The following is a 17393-nucleotide window of genomic DNA, read 5'->3' as shown; positions in this document are numbered from 1 at the left end:
ACAGTCACTTCTGGCAGTCAGATTGCTTGCATTATAATTATATAAGAATATAATGATATTAACTGAAGTTGAGCAGAAAAGGACCACAGAGAAATTAGACAAGTAGGGAGACTTCATTTCTAAAGCAAAAACCACAACCCTTTTAGTAATATGCCTAGTCGTTCAAAATCCAACTGGAGCAAGAATTTGAAAGTGACAAAATTTCCGAATTCTAGAAATAGCCATTGCTTTGCAACAGGATACAGATTTAAAATGGGTGTGCTTTTGTATCCGTGTTCACATAGCCACACTGGGACTGCGCTGAAGGACATGAAGCTTGTTAAACGACAGACCAATGAGTCACTCTCCAGTGGGATAGAAATAGAATGAAATTGACAAACATAATTGGAAAGGAAATTAGTTCAGCAGTAGGTAGCCATAAAAAAAAGTATTAATTTTCAAATATGCAGAAAAGTAATAGAAACTGAAGTGGGAGTACTTTTATGGATTCAAAAGAGCTAGGTTCACTAACTTGATGAGGGTGCATATCAGATGAAGTTGGAATTATCTGAGGTTCATACTTTTTTTTTACCTTTTACGCAAAATAAAAGTCTTTAGAAAATATGACTGATTCATCATGAATCAATTCTAAAATGTAGGTAATTCTTCTTAGCACTAATTAAAGGGAAATTGCTCCTTATTAAAAAAAAAAAAGTGTGCAGAGCCTCCTAAGAATGATACTGTTAGGCAATAATATTTCACACATTTTAAGAAAAATATTATTATGCCAAGTAGCTACAGGGAAAGCAATTAAATTAATCATAAGCGATTCTTTTGATTGTTTTGACCTTAAGCCTCTTTATAGTCCCCTACAGCAGTAGTATTTCATTAACATTGGAAGTGGGAGAAGGCTTGTTCTGGTTTTATAGTTTACTTGCGGGAAAGACTTTCTTTTCATCAACTTTATTTCTCAAACACGAAGGCATTTGAAGAGTGGTTTGATTGTGTTGAAATGGATGATCTCCTTTGTGGTGTCATGGACATCTTGATATCTTCCTCTAAATGACTTGAGATTTCACAGAGGATAAGAGGTAGGTGAAACTCAGATGTGTTCATTGTTATGTTGCGTCTTCTGTTTCATCCAGTTATACAAATGTGCTCAATCTTCATCTAATTGCAAACTACTCAAGTAGTAGCTAAAATATACTAATATAAAATCCATGTGAGTAGTGAATATTTTCCATAAAAATAAATGGTCTGCAATGATACATAATTTTCTTGATCTATGTCTTGGGAAAATCCCAACTTATTGCTCCAATCCAGTAGAAAGCTGGCAATATTGTTGTCTACAAAGTGGAACTTTAACAAAAAAAAAAAGAAAAAAGAAAGAAAGAAACTACATTGATTTTTTGATGAAAATTATGTTGTCAATATACCAGTTGTGTGTTTTTATGAGAACCTTGTTTATTGCAAATATTTACTGGGTTTCACATTTAGGTATGAAACGAATATTTAACTAACTAGTGTATACCCCAAATTGTTGAAGGAATAAAGTCTTTGCCACACGATGAGCTCACAGGTTAGTCAAGGAGACAGGAGGACAGATGTCAACCAAACACTTGAGCAGCATGAAAAAGGATGAGGGGTTCCGGCATGCTGGAGCCGCCAGTAAATGCAAATGTTCTTTTGTTTGCTCTTTTTCCTTTCTTTTTTTTTTCCAAAAGATTTTAAAAACAATGTTGAGATAGAAAAATAAAGGACAAATTTCACTGATTTGGGAATAAGGTATAACTAACAGAAGGAAATATCAAAACTTGCATCTGCTTTGGTTCTTTTAAGCAAATGTTAAGCATTTTTCAAATCACAAAGGTGGAATAAACAGCATATGGAGGGATGTGTAGTCCAGGACAGACAACAGGATAGTTGATGAGCACCTGGCTAGTCCAAGGGAATTAAAACCTAATCCCAGACGGAAAACATCTGGAGGTAGAAGGGGAAAACACTTTGTTGTTATTCTTTTCATCCTTTTTTTTTTTTTTTTGCGGTACGCGGGCCTCTTACTGTTGTGGCCTCTCCCATCAGGCTCCGGACGCGCAGGCTCAGCGGCCATGGCTCACGGGCCCAGCCGCTCCGCGGCATGTGGCATCTTCCCGGACCGGGACACGAACCCGTGTCCCCTGCATCAGCAGGAGGACTCTCAACCGCTGCACCACCAGGGAAGCCCCTCTTTTCATCCTTTGATAGCTCTCTGAGAAAAGTGAATTCAGGACAGTCACCCCCTTTCCATGTCCCATTGCCGGCCCCCAGCTGTCCCTTGTTGCCCTGTTCCCAGAAAGAACCATGGACTCTCAGGGCTGGCAAAGGTCGTGCAGAGCGTTTTCATGAATTCTCCTCTTTTACAGATAATGCCACTGACATCCTGAGAGATCAAGAATTTGCTCAAGGACACTAGCTGTTGTGAGTCAGTCACTGAAGAACCCAGATGTCCCAACATTAAACAAAGCACACGTTTAACCACATTTTGGTATTTATTTATGAAACCTGCTCTGATCATGAGACAGCAAGGTACTCCATCCCCATTCCTCAAGTTTTATAACAACTTGAGATAATATAAGTGAGATTACTTCCCCACAAACTGAAGACTGGCAGATGTCGCCCATAGCTAATGTTGATCACAGGTAAACGTTTAGGTTAGTTTAGTAAACATGAAACAGAAAAACAAAATCAAATTTTGATGTGGTTAAGGGAAAGTTTTGCTTCAAGGAATCATTATCATCATTTTGTTTATATAAAATCAGCCAAACTTGACTTCAGAATTATTAAGGATATTAACTACTGTATTAATTTTCTATTTTTGCTACACAAATTGCACAGATTAAGTAGCTTTAAACACCACACATTGATTTTATCACAATCTGTAGGTCAGGGTCTGGGTTGGCTCAGTGGGATCCCCTGATCTGGGATCACCAGTCTAGAATCAGAGTGTTTTCCAGCTGGGTTCCTATGGAGAGGATCCACAGGAGAATCCCTTCCCTGGATCCTGCAGGTTGTTGGCAAAATCCAATTCTTGTGGTTGTGGGACTGTGGTCCTAGTTTATTTCTGACTTTCAGTTCAAGGCCCACCTCAGCTCCTGGAAGACACTTCTCCCCCATCCTCTCCCACAAGTGAGCCAGCAACAATGTGTCAAATACATAGGCAGAACACTCTTTGGCATAAATCGCAACAAGATATTTTTTGGTCCACCTCCTAGAGTAATGAAAATAAAAACAAAAATAAACAAATGGGATGTAATTAAACTTAAAAGCTTTTGCATAGCAATGGAAACCATAAACAAAACAAAAAGACAACCCTCAGAATGGGAGAAAATATCTGCAAATGAAACAATCAACAAGGGATTAATCTTCAAAATATACAAAGAGCTCATGCAGGTCAATATCAAAAAAACAAGAACCCAATAAAAAATGGGCAGAAGCTCTAAATAGACATTTTTTCAAAGAAGACATACAGATGGCCAGAAAGCATGTGAAAACATGCTCAACATCACTAATTATTAGAGAAATGCAAATCAAAACTACAATGAGGTATCACCTCAGACCAGTCAGAATGGCCATCATCAAAAAGTCTACAAACAATAAATGCTGAAGAGGGTGTGGAGAAAAGGGAACCCTCTTACACTGTGGTGGGAATGTAAGTTGGTGCAGCCACTATGGAGAACAGTATGGAGGTTCCTTAAAAAACTAAAAATAGAACCACCATATGACCCAACAATCCCACTACTGGGCATATACCCTAAGAAAACCATAATTTGAAAATATACATGCACCCCAATGTTCATAGCAGTACTATTTACAAGAGCTAGGACATGGAAGCAACAACCTAAATGTCCATCAACAGAGGATGGATAAAGAAGATGTGGTACATATATACAATGGAATATTACTCAGCCATAAAAAAGAACAAAATAATGCCTTTTGCAGCAACATGGATGGACCTAGAGATTGTCATACTGAGTTAAGTCAAACACAGAAAGACAAATATCATATGATATTGCTCATATGTGGAATCTAAAGAAAAGGGTACAAATGAACTTATTTATGAAACAGAAGTAGAGTCACAGATGTAGGAAACAAACTTATGGTTATCAGGGGATATGGGGAGGAGGGATAAATTGGGAGATTGGAATTGACATATACACACTACTATACATAAAATAGATAACTAATAAGAACCTGTGGTATAGCACAGGGAACTCTACTCAATACTCTGTAATGGCCTATATGGGAAAAGAATCTAAAAGAAGAAAAGAGTTTATATATGTATATGTATAACTGATTTATTTTGCTATACAATTGAAACTAATGCAACACTGTAAGCCAACTGTACTCCAATAAAATTTTTTTAAAAAATGGGGCTTCCCTGGTGGTCCAGTGGGTAAGACTCCACACTCTCAATGTAGCGGGCCTGGGTTCGATCCCTGGTCAGAGAACTAGATCCCACATGCCACAACTAAATGATCCTACCTGCCACAACTAAGACCCGGTGCAGTCTAAATAAATAAATAAACAAATAATCCCTTTTATGCTTAGAACCCCTCTCCGCTGTATCTCTCCTCTGCCTTCTTCTGCCAGCTGAAGAGTGTCCTCTGCTTTTAAAGGCTTGTGTGATTAGATTGAGCCCATGACAATAATGCAGGTTATGCCAATAATGCAAGACACACTCCTCACATATGCACACAGCCCAAAACTGGTCACCAAAGTGGTAGGGAGAATAATCCAGTTCAAGCTCATCTCAATAGGCTTGACCACTGAACAGAAACCAAATTAAATTCCTCAAGAATGAATATGTATACAGAATGCCACTCTACTAACACAAGATGGGGTAGATATGACATGATAACAAAACTTGTGAAAATCTTCGGAGAATTCTAGTTAGCTCCACATTTTAACCTTAAAAAGCCTTCAAAAATGGTCTCCCATAAAAATCTCTAATGGCTCCTCAGTAATATATTTCTCTTTAAATGAAACTGGAAGAGAGAGAGACAGAGAGAGAAACATGTTACATTATAGGTCCAGAGGGGGATAAGGGTTAATGAACTCAGAGAATTTGCTTTTCTAAGAGGTTTATTATATGCCTAATAGTAATTGAAGAGAATTGAATGGAGAGCTGTTCCTCACACCCTCTCTAATTACCGCTACTTGAAGCAAATTAGAATGAATCCAACTGTTTCTTACCTTGTCAAAGGCAATATTGAAGACAAGAATAATTAATTTTCAAGTGGAATAGATTTCTACAGCTTTCATGTGGTTGAATGAAAATTATATCCAAAAATATGTGCTGCAATTTTTCTATCAAAAATGCCATTTTCATGACATTTCAGAAGTCAAATATATACATATATAATTTTATATTATTTTCTTTGCTTCTGTATACTACAAATATGAATGAAAAATCAATATGTAAACACACTCAAAAATCTATAGTTAGAAAGCTTCCTTTTAGGTAACATTTTCCATGGCAGGTACGATCTGCTTCAAAAGAAATACATGCTCACTATAGAAAAATCCATATTTATAAAAATGCATTAAATGGTGATTACTTAGATTATAAGACTTTTTTTCTTTTGCTTTAGGAAGTGATGCCCAAGAAAATATTGCTACATAATCAGCTTCTCCAATGATTGTAAAGTATGATTTGGCTTACTTAAATTTATTCCATTTTAAGGAAAGAATCTACTTTTTAAGATCATGTATATCTCTTTGGGCTCACTGTTCAAGGACTGTATTTTCAAATAATGGAAAATACGGGACTAATTGCATTTAGAAATGTGTATTCATATTTAACTACAGAAGTACTTGAAAAATCATTCAAAATTTGGATTGTTTTCCTAGAAACGTGCCTCAGAATACTGGCAAACTATGCCTTTACTTATATTTGGTCAAGTCTCTTGCTTATCTCTCCCTGATGGCTATGCAAAAGTTTTGCTGTTTTCCTTAAATTCCCAACCTCCCTGACCCTACCCTGTAGAGTTTTCCTCATTCTTATGCATTTTTCTTTCTCTTGAGTTTCTGAAGAAGTGTCCCTCTTCCCAAATATTCATTAACTTCCCTCATTCTCTTAATTCTAAACATTGTTCAGCAGTGAAAGGGCAGGGAAAGGAAAAGTGAGGCAAATCCGCATCTAATTTCTATCCATACTATTTATTAGCTGCTTGAACATGGGTAATTTATTTAAGGATTTTGAATATCCAGCTTCTCATTAGTTAATGGGAATAATAACACCTTGCAGAGTTTCTGTAAAGGAAAATAGTAACTATATTTGCTGCCCCATGGTAGCCCCTGAATAAATACATTTATGCCCCAGTTAGTCTTTAACTACCTCCAGACTTTTGTATAAATTCTTCATTCTTTCTCCTGTACAGTGAATATCTCTCCCCTGCTCTCTCTCTCTCTCCAAACCCAAATCCCCTTAATGTGTAAACATCCCCCTCCCAGTCTAAAATAGTAATAGCCGGCTGTCCCTGGATCTTGAAGTATCCCTTTGTCCACCGTCAGTTTTCTCTCTTTGCCTTCACACCCAGGTCTACATATTTGGAAAATGTTGATTCATCTCCTGACAAATGTTTGAATTCTACAGGATTCTGAATTCAGTCCGCACTCAGTACACATTCACGAGTTCCAATACCATGTCCAAAAGTGGTTTCCACACCTGTATTATTTTATTAGAAACCCCTACTGATGATATAAAAATATAAATTCTCAGTTCCTGACCCAGATCCACTGAATTGCAATATCTGCTGAAAGCATTCTGGGATCTTTATATTTTTAAAAACTACTCAAGATGATTCTGGTAATGGCACAAGTTTGGGACCAACTGACCTAGGTATATCAATAATTCCCACAGCCTTCTTTTCATTACTTCCCTGTCCTGAATTCCAAATCTGTCTCTTCAATGATCCTCTAGATCAGTATTTGTAGCTCATAGAGTTGATAGTAAAGCTTCCTTAAGACTTTAAAACAAGGCAAAGAGGACTGCCCTCCAAGAGCTAAGTTAGTTGTATTGATTTACACTGGGACAAGACTTGCTCTTTCCTGGAACAGAAAAATAGGTACTTGAATGATCACTGCCACCTAATTTAATGATATTTAAAAGAAAGATGAAGAAGGGAACATTGAGGGACTTTCCTGGTGGCGCAGTGGTTAAGAATCCGCCTGCCAATGCAGGGGACACGGGTTCAAGCCCTGGTCCAGGAAGAGCTCACATGCTGTGGAGCAACTAAGTCCGTGAGCTGCAACTACTGAACCTGCACTCTAGAGCCCGCGAGCCACAACTACTGAAGCCCGCACGCCTAGAGCCTGTTCTCTGCAAAAAGAGAAGCCACCGCAATGAGAAGCCCGTGCATCGCAACAAAGAGTAGCCCCCGCTCTCCACAACTAGAGAAAGCCCGTAAGCAGTAACAAAGAGCCAACGTAGCCATAAATTAACTAATTAATTAAAAAAAGAAGGGAAGGGCTTCCCTGGTGGCGCAGTGGTTGAGAGTCCGCCTGCCGATGCAGGGGACACGGGTTCGTGCCCTGGTCCGGGAAGATCCCACATGCCGCGGAGCGGCTGGGCCCGTGAGCCATGGCCGCTGAGCCTGCGCGTCCGGAGCCTGTGCTCCACAACGGGAGAGGACACAACAGTGAGAGGCTTGCGTACCACAAAAAAAAAAAAAAAAAAGTCTACAAATAACAAATGCTGGAGAGGGTGTGGAGAAAAGGGTACCCTCCTACACTGTAGGTGGGAATGTAAATTTGTACTCCTGGGCATATATCTGGAGAAAAGTCTAATTCAAAACGATACGTGCATCTCAATGTTCATTGCAGCACTATTTACAATAACCAAGACATGGAAGCCACCTAAATGTCCATTGACAGAGGAATGGATAAAGAAGATGTGATACATATATATACAATGGAATATTACTCAGCCATACAAAAGAATGAAATAATGCCATTTGCAGCAACATGAGTGGACCTAGAGATTATCGTGCTAAGTGAAGTAAGTCAGACAAAGACAAATATCCTGTGATATCACTTATATGTGGAATCTGAAACATGATACAAATGAACTTATCTACAAATCAGAAATAGACTAACAGACACAGAGACCAAACTTATGGCTACTAAAGGGGAAAGGGGGAGATATAAATTAGGAGTTTGGGATTAGCAGATGCACACGACTGTATATAAAATAGATAAACAACAAGGACCCACTGTATAGCACAGGAAAACTATATTCAATGTCTTGTGATAAACCATAATGGAAAAGAATATGAAAATGAATATATATACAAGTATAACTGAATTGCTTTGCTGTACAGTAGAAATCAACACAACATTGTAAATCAACTAAACTTCAATAAAATAAATTTTTAGAAAAAGAAAAAAGAACTGGTGTTTCTTGGAATTGGGATGTATCAGTGAGGATGTAGAAAAATGAACAGGTACTGAAGATATTTTTGAACAGAGCTGAAATGTCTTGCTAATAACTTGGATACAGGGGGTTAAGAAATGGAAGGAATCAAGGATGAGCCCCAGGTTTTGAGTCTGAGCACCTGGGGAAATGCTGTTTCCTGGAGGGATATGGTGAGTGTTAGTCATCAAGAATTTTATTTTCCATATTAAATGGGAAGTGCATATCATACATCCAGTTAGAATGTCAAGTAGGCAGCAAACATGTGAGTTTGAAGATCAGTGGAGTTATCAGGATGGAGGTAACCTGTGAAGCCATGAGGTAGCTAAGATCACAGATTGGAAAATGCGGGGAGAAGAGTGAGAATGAGCCTGGGGTGCTCCAACCCTTCTCAGAGCCAGCCAAGAAGACCGAGGTGTGCTCATCAATGTTGTAAGACGTCAGCTCTTTCAACGTTCAGATCCATCCCAACCTCAACTAGGCAAAATTAAACACATCTTCCTCTGAACCAAACCTGGTCACCCTGAGTAATGTCCTCCATGACAAATCACATTCAGTATCTTCCCTACTCTGGTCAGTTTTGCCTTTCACATAACAACTGAATATATGCTGTTCCTCTCTCTCTCTCCGTGTGTGTGTGCAGAGGGGGAATTTCTGTCTCTCCATCTCTCTTTCTCTACCTCTGCTTTGGTCCCCACCCTCCTAAGGCATCACATGGGTCAATCTTCTAAGTGGTGACTGTCTCTGGTCTTCCCCTTCAATCCCTGTCACATCTGCTGTCATAATGGTGTTTGAAATGTAAATTAGCCTTTAGCCTTCCTTTCTCAAAAGATTTTCATGAGCCCATTGCCTTTAGAATTTGAAGGTTCAAACTCTCTTGCTTAGCTTTATGATCTTCTATAACTTGAAGAATGACCCTCTTTTCCCAAAGCATCTTATTGCATACATTTAGATCAATAAAGCTCAAACTTATATGTCCTTTTCCATGCTCTTTTCCTCTTCTAGAACTTCACTGTTAGCATGGTAGTTACTAGCCTCACGTTGCTATATAAATTACATTAATTAGAGTTAAAATTTTAGGTTTTCAGTCACACTAGCCACAATTAAAATGCTTATTAGCCTCATGTGTAAATGTAGAACATTTTCATCATCACAGACACTGTTCTATGGGATAGTAACGATCTAGCGCAAATTTTGGGCATTTTCCACTAAATAATTTTCTACAAAATGAAGGTATTGATAAAGTGTCACTGGAAACAATACTTTAAGGATTTCCCCCTCTCAGTCTCAGAAAGACTAAATCAGATGCCTCTCCTCAGTGTTACTATAACACAGGCATACGTCTATTTTACAGCATTTAAATTACCAGCTGAAATAACTTACTAAATAACTAACCTAAATTAACTTACTAACTTACAAATTATAACTGCTTTCATTTATTTTCTGTGTTTACTTCATAAAAATAAACTATGATATATGTGTAGACACTGAGGTGATTTCATTAATCACATTAAACCCAAGGCCCATATCTCTTCCCATCTTTAGAAAAATGGAAAGGTATTGCTATGATTGACATAGACTAACCATAATCTGTTCTCTGGGATGAGCCATATTACTCTGCAAACAAAATCAGAGTTCTGAAGCAAGGAAGAACAGAGAATGATCTTATGCAGATAACCAAGAGGCTTGCCATAATCATAAAAATCCAGAAGAAAGCCATGGTAGTTACTAAAACTGATATGCAATTATAGATATAGGTACTTTAAGAAATGATTGTGGTTATTGAAATGAAAAAAGAAACAAAATATTCTATTTTTTCTCTTGTATCCTTGAAGTACTTCTTAGCCTTTCTTCAATGTACTTTATGACTTCATAATAAAATTTTACCACTATAAAATGTCACTCTTTGTATCTGGTAATAGTTATTTCCTTGCACTCGCACTGATATTACTAACGCTACTCCAGTTGTTTTCTTACTAGGGTACATGTTATATCTATTTTCCATCCTTTTGTTTTTAATCCGAGTGTCTTTATATGTAATGTTTTCCAGCTTTATTGTGGTATGATTGACAAAGGAAAATTGTATATATTTAACATGTACAAGATGATGTTTTGGTACACATATTAAATATGAGGTGATTATCACAATCAATTTAATTAGCATATTCATCACCTCACATAGTTACCTTTGTGTTTCTGTTGAGAACATATTACGTCTACTCTCTTATTAAACTTCAAGTATACAATAAATTGCTGTTGACTATAGCCATCATCTGTACACTAGATCAACAGAACAATTTGTCTTATAACTGAAAGTTGGTACTCTTTGGCCAATATCTCCCCATTTCTCCCATGGCTCAGCTCCTGATAACACCATTCTACCCTTCTCATTATTATAAGTTCAATTCTTTTAGATTCCAAATACAACTAAAATCATGCAGTACTTCTGTTTCTGGCTTATCTCACCTAGCACAATTTCTTCCAGGTTCATCTCTGTTGTGGTAAGTGGCAAAATTCCCTTCTTTTGTATGGCTGAATAGTATTCCATTCTACACATACACCATATTTTCTTTATTCATTTGTGATAACTATTTAGGTTGTTTCCATAGATTGGATATTGTAAATAATGCTGCAATAAACATGGGAGTGCAGATATCCCTTTGAGATCCAGATTTCATTTCTTTCGTTTCATTTCAGATGTGAGATTGTTGGACCACATAAATTGTTTCATTTTTAACTATTTGAGGAACCTCCATACTGTTTTCCATAATGGCTGCACCAACTTACCGATTAACATCAACCATGTAAGCGTTCCATTTTTTCCATATCCTTGGCACAGTTTGACTTTAGGCTAAAAGCCATCATAACAGGTATGAGGTGATATCTCATTATGGTTTTGGTTTCCCTGATGATTAGTGATGCTGAGCACCTTTTCCTGTACCTGTTGGTCATTTGCATGTCTTCTTTGGAAAAATGTACACTTGCGGTCTTTACCATGTTTTAATGAAGTTATTATGCATCGTGCTATTGAGTTGTATGAGTTTATGTATTTTGGACAGTAGTCCCTAACCAGATATATAATTTGCAAATTGCCTCACATTCTGTAGGTTGTCTTTGCATTTGGTTGATGGTTTCTTTTGCAGAAACCTTTTGCTTTGATGTAGTCCCACTTGTTTATTTTTGTTTTTGTTTTTTTTTTGCTTGTGTTGTCAAATCAAAAAAAAAAAAAAAAAGAAATCACCCAGACCAATGTCAAGGAGTTTTTTTCTTATGTTTTCTTCTAGGATTTTTATGGTTTCAGGTTTTATATTCAAGTCCTTGATAAATTTTGAGTTGATTTTTGTGTATGGTGTAAGATAGTAGTACAGTTTTACTCTTTTGGATGTGGCTGTCCAGTTTTCCCAACACTATTTACTGAAGAGTATGTCCTTTCCCCATTATATATTCTTGACTCCTTCATTGTAAATTAACTGACCATATATATGTATGTGTCCTTTTCTGGGCTGTCTATTCTGTTCCATAGATCTATGTGTCTGTTTTTATGCCAGTACCATACTGTTTTGATTACCGCTGCTTTGCAATATAAATTGAAATCAGAGATCACGTTGCCTCCAGCTTTCTGCTTTTTGCTCAGAATTACTTTAGCTTTTCAGATCTTTTGTGGTTCTATATGAATTTTAGGATTGTTGTTCTATTTCTGTGAAAACTGTCACTGGAATTTTCATAGGGATTGCATTGAATTTGTAGATTACTTTCAGTAGTATAAACTTTTTTTTGTGTGTGTGGTATGCGGGCCTCTCACTGTTGTGTCCTATCCCGTTGCAGAGCACAGGCTCCAGACGTGCAGGCTCAGCGGCCATGGCTCACAGGCCCAGCTGCTCCGCGGCATGTGGGATCTTCCAGAACCGGGGCATGAACCCGTGTCCCCTGCATCAGCAGGCAGACTCTCAACCACTGCGCCACCAGGGAAGCCCTAGTATAAACATTCTAATAATACGAGTTCTTCCAATTCATAAACATGGTCTATCTTTCCATTTATTTTTGTCTTCAATCTCTTTCATCGGTATTTTATAGTTGTCCATGTACAGATCTTTTACCTTCTTGGTTAGATATATTCCTAGATATTTTATTATTTTTGAAGCAATTCCCTTTACTTTTGATTTCCAGCAACTTGACTTTGATGTACATGAGTGCCCTTTCTTCTTCAATCCTGTTCAGGAGATATTGAGCATATTTTTCATTAAATTTGGAGACATTTTGGAAATCATATCTTCACATAATTTTTGTTTCTCAACTTCCTTCTCATCTCCTTCTGGGACTCCAGTTACTTAATTGTGGACCACTACTTGACATTGTTCCACAAGTTACTGAAGCTTTTCTTTTTTTTTCACTCAGTGTTGCAATTTCAATAGCATCTATTGATCAGTCTTCAAGTTACCTGATCTTTTCTTCAATGTCCAAACTTCTGTTAAGCCTACCTAGTAATTTTTGAACTCATACATTGCTTGTAGTTTTAAAATTTGCATTTCGTTCTATGTTATTGCGTCTATATCTCTAATGGCATCTCCCAATTCTTTGTCCATTATGTACATCTTTTCCTTTAAATTATTGAAATTGTTATAATAACTATTTCAACATCTTTGTCATCTCTGTGTTTGTTTCTATCAACTGTATTTTTCTTTTAGTTATAGATCATATTTTCTTGCTTCTTTGTATGTCTGTTATTTTTCATCATATGATTGACTCGTGGATGCTACTTTGTTGAGAGTCTGTTTCTCCTATTAGAGAATGTTGAGTTTTATTCTAGCAGTTAATGTATTTACTGATGACTTTTTAATGGTTTATATGAAAACTGAAAAAATTGAACATGTATTATTTAATCATATAGAGAAATCAGGATTGAAGGAAAATTCTGTTGAAGAGCTCAACAAAACGTGTGCTTGATTTTCATTTCTACTAAAATGGTTGTCTATGATGTGATATAAATTGCCTTTTATCTATTGAAAATAAGGCGTTTATTTTGTTTTTTAGTGAAATCATACAGGAAAGGACTATCTACATTAGATAATTAACTGTAACGTGATTTAACTAGTGAGAAATATACACAAACTATTTATAACTTTTTTGTCAAAATAAAATTGTCTTATAGATAACTTTAAAACAAGGAAGCTTTTGTTTTAAGCTTTGTAAGGTCAAGTCTAAAGTAACTCTTACCCTAAGACTGAAGTAGCCTACTCACAAAAGATGTTCTTTCTGGAGTCTCACTTGAATATTTGAAATGTTCCCCAAGATCTCTCCATTCTGGCTCCCCAGCACGGTTTGTCTTATGAGCTCTTTATTCAGCTCAGGGCCCTCTGAAGAGTTCTTGTGGGCTTTTTATTTTTGTTTTCTTCCTTCCAGGCCTCATGGAGTCTCACTCTCCATATATACAGCTTAGTATTTGGCCAAAGACTCAAGGAAACGCCTTTGCAGACTCCCAAGCTTTTTCCTGCAGAGCTAGCTCCACTTTAGTACCTTGTCCCATAAACCCAGACACCTCAGCAACGCTGACATCTGATCTCTGCTTCCTCTTCCCAGAAAGTCTGCTGCTCTCTGTTCCAGCTCCGCTTCCCTGCGTCAAACTTTGAAAAGTGCTCCAGGCAAAAAGCTGGGGTGACAGTGGAGCACATACCTCTTATATTTTCCTTCTCTGAAGGATCATATCCTTATACTGTCAGTTTCTAATGCTTAAAAGGAGGTGCTTCATAAATGTTATCAAGTTTTACAGTCGCTGACTGCGGAAGGGTAACTATAATACGTTCCTTGGTGATAGCTAGCGCAACACACTTTTCCAAAGCACTTATAATCATACAATCCCTGCGTCTCACATTTAGCAGTTTGCCCCAGACCTGTCACCCCACTTGAGTGAAAAAGATTCTGCTTTCCGCTGTAATCTTCTTTCAGCTCTAATCCCCACGGCCCCTCCCTCCCCAAAGTGTGCTCTTTTGCCTCATTGACACTCTGCTACCTCTCCTGGCCCACAGAGTAAGGGTTCTGCTCAGCACTCTGCCTTGGCATGCCCAGCAAACAGTGCGCATGATGACGAACGCTAGCTTATAATTATTCCAAAGGAAAACGGTTTGCCACTGAGATAATGGGGGGATAATGCCTTTCTGGAACTTACATAATGTATTACTCCTTGATCTTACCTGCAATTCTACTTAGCCTGCCTTTGGTTACATGTTTATTTGTGACTGTAATGTAGTTGCCCTGCAGGATTGACAGGGAGAAGGAAAGGGAAAAATTGGAAGAGGGAAAGGAGCTGATAATTATAGAAGAGTCCTAAGACCAGTTATTCTGTTGCCTTCATATTTCTTTTTTTAACACCCAATGGTGCAACCTATATTTCTTCTGCTTTTCTACCTATAATTCATATTCCAGTGTCCAGTGGGTGACTGGATGGGTGAAAGTGGCTTCGATTTATTTCTTCCCTGCTCGCTGTATCACTATATATTTTTTAAGCTACTTGTTGAAGTGTTCAGTTACACTTTCAAAACGTGCAACAGAAATTCTGACTGGATGGAAATAGCTGGAAGGATATTAGAAAATATGATCAAAGTAAATTCTTTTAAGTAAAGGATTGTTTTCACTTGTAGGGGCTAGGAATTTAAACCATGAAGATATGAGATCTAACACATTAAGTTACTGGTAGTCTCATATTTCAAAGTGTCAATTAAATAACAATGCATAACCATTCTGGTCAACAAGTATATCTATGTTTGTTATTTATTACATATTCATCATATGATATATAAGAAATCCTCAGTTACTGCATTTTCTTTTACTCTATTTTCTTTACATTGTAAGCATCTTAGCTCTTCATTTCGTTCTATCCCTCATTCTTTGTGCCAGCCAATCGCACTCGCCTATTTAATTCTTGGAATACACATCACACTATGTATCTTGCTTTTCTCTCTGCTTAGAAATCTTTTCCCATATTTCCCATAGTAGTTTCCTAGTCATCTTTCAAGTGTCAACTTGTAGAATTATTTCCTGATTCCCCAACCAAGAATAAGGTCTATTTTTAGTTGCTATACACTCTCATAGGACCCTATCCTGAGTTTCCTATACTTCTTCACTGTTCATCCTTTTAAATATATTGAAAACTCTTTAAAGGCAAAAACTGTATTTATCTCATTTGCTTCCATAGAACCCAGGATCTACCACATTGTCTTTCATGTAGCAGGCTGTCAATAAATTGGTGAATAAATGAATGGGTTTTAGGATTCCTTTGAAATAGTAATTCCATAATTTCTTAAAAGAGTCACTCTTTTATGAGCGACTGTATACACACACACAAAGGAAACCCTTTTCTATGGGCTGTAAAATGCCCTGTGTGGAACCAGAAGGTATAGACCTGCTCATCTGTGATTGGCCCACGATAATATTTAGGACATGGAAAGGGCATCGGAATGTAACCAAGCAACTCACTAAAATGTGAGAAATTTGTTTAATCACCCATATCCTTGTTCATTAAATGCTAGAAACAAATTAGGCTTTTTCCCTATGCAATTGTTTAATCTATTGTTTGGATTGATCAGAAAATTCAGCAAGAGTTGTTAAGCCCAGTGCAAGAACATATTTAATTAGAACCAAACCAGAGATAGTGGCCTCCAAGGTGATAGATTTTCAATTTAATATAATGAACATTTATTCTCTGATGCTAATTCGGGTCTTTACTTATATAAGTAAAACTCTGACATAACTACAGGCATTACGCCCTGCCCATGTTTCCCAATATATATTCATATCACACTGGGAATTCTCCAGGAACCAAACCTTGGTTAATATTTCCACGCTAACACATGTAAGGCAATTATAGGGGCTAACAGAAGTTTAAAAAAATTTAAATAGATCTTGATTCATAACTTTGATTATTATGCTGCACATCTTGGGAGATTTCAATGTGATTTTCACCATGGTATATTTCCACTTTTGCACTTTAAGTCTGACTTAAACTCCTTGACCTTTACTCATTTTCCTTCTCCTTGACCTTTATTCATTTTCCTTCTCTAAGACTGTGCCCTGAGTCTAAGACAAAAAGCAGTGTGGTCCACCCAGATTCCCAGGAACGCCCCCAGTAAGATTCAGATAGTTATGCTTTTTAAGAATATCAGTCCTTTTTTCTCCATGACATTTTATTAAACAATAGGGATACTTTTTATTTGTTGATTTTTCATTGAAAGTGAGATGCTGTGGATTAAATATTTCCTGGATATACCTGAGAAATATTACTGATATTTAGGAGAAAATGGGTCAGTCAAACATTAGAGTTTTCACATGTTAGAAAAAAACAAAATACATATTTTTTTGGTATAGAACACATTAAATAATAGTTGTATGCTTGAAATGAATACCCCAACACAATTTTTTCTCTTGTACTAAAAAATTAATTAGAGATGTCTTTTTAATTAAAATAAAATAAATCCAAATGCTACTCAAGCAAATATATTTATATTTAATGATTCTAACACATTTACAAGATGCTGCAAGTAATTGGCATCTGGAACCTTTTTATTATATTGAGTCCTGTAACATAGCTTAAAATTTCTTCTAATGTTTAAGTAGATCATACAAGGTAAGATTGTCTAAATTATATAGTTTAGTGAATGTCATCCAAACATATCAACCTGTTTCTCATTAAGAACATAATCTGCCTTCTTATCATGATTAAGAAGAAGAAATGTTTCCAATGAAATATTTTGCCAAGTAGCTTAGTTCAAAATATTATAACTATTCATGTGGAAAATTAGAAACTACAGTACTGGTGATTCTTTTTACATTCACTTTTTTTTTTTTTTTTTTTTTTTTTTTTTTTTGCGGTACGCGGGCCTCTCACTGTTGTGGCCTCTCCCGTTGCGGAGCACAGGCTCCGGACGTGCGGGCTCAGCAACCATGGCTCACCGGCCCAGCAGCTCCGCGG

The 17393-nt window shown here is 37.0% G+C and overlaps 1 long non-coding RNA gene across 1 annotated transcript in view; it reads right to left on the bottom strand.

The window, feature by feature from the left end:
- Positions 1–701: 701 nt before the first annotated feature.
- Positions 702–17393, bottom strand: part of LOC307185755 — a 33771-nt gene continuing 17079 nt past the window's right edge. The window contains exon 4 of the long non-coding RNA XR_013828163.1: positions 702–3226. This is a non-coding gene — a long non-coding RNA (uncharacterized lncRNA). The remainder of the gene's footprint in view (positions 3227–17393) is intronic.

Source organism: Stenella coeruleoalba (genome assembly GCF_951394435.1).
Source record: "Stenella coeruleoalba genome assembly, chromosome: 4".
In the NCBI taxonomy this organism is placed as follows: domain Eukaryota; kingdom Metazoa; phylum Chordata; class Mammalia; order Artiodactyla; family Delphinidae; genus Stenella; species Stenella coeruleoalba.
Note: the sequence above shows the minus strand (reverse complement) of the source record. Positions and strands in the feature narration are given on the sequence as shown.